This window comes from Peromyscus californicus, unplaced genomic scaffold (genome assembly GCF_007827085.1).
Source record: "Peromyscus californicus insignis strain IS unplaced genomic scaffold, ASM782708v3 Scaffold_7__1_contigs__length_154581171, whole genome shotgun sequence".
Taxonomy (NCBI): Eukaryota; Metazoa; Chordata; class Mammalia; order Rodentia; family Cricetidae; genus Peromyscus; species Peromyscus californicus.
This window is the reverse complement of record NW_026294595.1, coordinates 61,929,746-61,931,953: the sequence shown is the minus strand read 5'-3', so window position 1 is coordinate 61,931,953 and position 2,208 is coordinate 61,929,746. Positions and strand designations below refer to the sequence as shown.

General features: G+C 45.2%; 1 pseudogene; it reads left to right on the top strand.

The window, feature by feature from the left end:
• Nucleotides 1-1,588: 1,588 nt before the first annotated feature.
• On the top strand, nt 1,589-1,838 carry LOC128100878 (TSC22 domain family protein 1-like; annotated as a pseudogene).
• The last annotated feature ends 370 nt before the right edge of the window (nt 1,839-2,208 follow it).

Genomic DNA, 2,208 nt, shown 5'->3' with positions numbered 1-2,208 from the left:
GGGTTCTGGGGACCAAACCCATATCCACATGCTCACATAGCAAGCACGTTACAGACTGAGCCATCTCCCCAACCCACCCTTGATACAAGATGTTTCATTCACATGAAAGTCTACATAGAGAATCCACATGGAGAGGAAAACGCCCTAGCCATTCAAATGTGCCAGCTAAGACCAACTCTCACCACCACCTGAAAGCACCAGACACATTAACAGACAGAGCATGAACATTCTACACCCAGCCAGCCTCTGACCTCATCCAACAGAAAAACCTAGTCATGAAAGACAAAAGACTGCCCACCCAAGCTAGTGACAATCATTTGTTCATTGCTTAAGCCTCTATGTTTAGGGCTATTTATTCAGCCACAATATAAAATTTAAGTAGTAGTCTGTAAGAAAAAGACTACGTGGGAACGAAATGTATGTCAGCAACATAAGATTAAAATCCAGAATAACTATCACATTCTAGACACAAGCAATGGGTAACTGCCCATGCTCTGGAATATAACCACACAGGCTTAAGTCCACCCTTCCCACTTATGAGTTAAGTAAGTTACTCAACACCACAATACCAGGAAGGCATGACCTACCTGATAGCATTGTGGCAGTGATGCAAGAAATAATCCATGTTAATGAGCTTAGAATAGCACCTGACACTTGGTAAAAACTCAATGCAAGACTAGCTTCCGCCTTTATTATGATTCAGAAGATGCTTATTGTAAATGAGTCAAGTTGGCCTGTGCAGGGAATGGGTGCGATCCCAAGTCCTGCTTTCCCAAGGCTGCTGCTGGGAATCTGTTGAATTTTCCTTTGCCTGAGGAAATTCCCATGCAAAACATTGCAAAGATTGTTAAGAGACCTTGACAAGGACAACAAAATTAACAAAGATGAGGAGATGACAGCCCTTCTCACGGTGATCTTGAAGAGTACTGGCATCTCCAGCAACTGTGCAAAATAGCATTATAACAGAAATGTACCAAACAGGCATTTTTCCCCCAGAGGAAAAGTGATTTTCAATTTGGCCTCCGAGTAATATGTGACTTCTTCCATGAAATGAAGTCTAAAACTCTTTCACACCCTCACAACAGTGGAAGCTATTGAGCTACCAGAGATTATGAACTCCCAGGAATAAGGCAGCAGCCACGGGAGGCATAAATACAATACTGAGCCAGTAAGTTACATACAGAGAGAGCAATGGTACTACCCAACCACAGCTTTGATGAACAGGAAAGAAGAAAAGCCTTCCTTAGAATAAAGGGAATGGCTAAAGTTTCCTTTAAGCAGATGCTAAATCAATAATAAAGACTTTCAAGGAAGAAAAAGACAGGGACAAAATCAGATTTCAAAACATGAGAGCAACAGCGAAACCAGTCTGGGCAGAATGGAATCATGAGCCACCACCATGAAAAGCCTCGCTAGACCACTGGTGGGACAGAAGTGGGGACTGTTCTGCTGAACCTGTTGTATACCCTGTACTATTGCAACAAAGATGTGTAGTCCACAGGCTGGAGATGAGCACAGTTGGTACATACTGAAACCTTGGATTTAGTTCCCAGAACCGCAGAAGACTAGGCATGAAATAGAGCAAGCTATGGATTTGATGAAAAGCCATTTGATGTCGGCAGTTAGAGAGGAAGTGAGGTTCTGAAGGGGTAGATCAAAGAACTAATGGAGAAGAACTCCCAGCTGGAGCAGAAGAACAATCTGTTGAAGAAACCGGCCAGTCCGGAGCAGCTTGCCCAATTTCAGGCCCAGCTGGAGACTGGCTCCCCTCAGGCCACCAAGCAGCCACAGGGGTCACACATCCCCCTGCACAGCCAGCATCCCAGGGCTCAAGATGAACCCCATAACCTGCTATGCCCCCACAGAACTGGCTGCTGCTGTCTGAACTGAACAGACTGAAGAGATGTGCTAGTGAGAAACCGCCTCCACCGTCACCCATTTCACCGCTGTCTACGAAAGAGACGTGAGACTCACACATGACATTCTCGCTTTTCCCAGTATTAAGCACTCATATGCTTTTGGCTTGAAGAAACATACTAGATGAGTGAATTAAAGGTTAATCAGAGAATGAGCATGGATGTGCCCTGTGTGACTTGGCAGATGCCTGAGGAATGGTTTAATTGATGCTGAGGAGCTGTGTGCCTTTTCAGCCCTTACCAGCCACCCACCCTGCTTCCAAGAGCTCTGGGGCTTGCCTGCATGGAACTC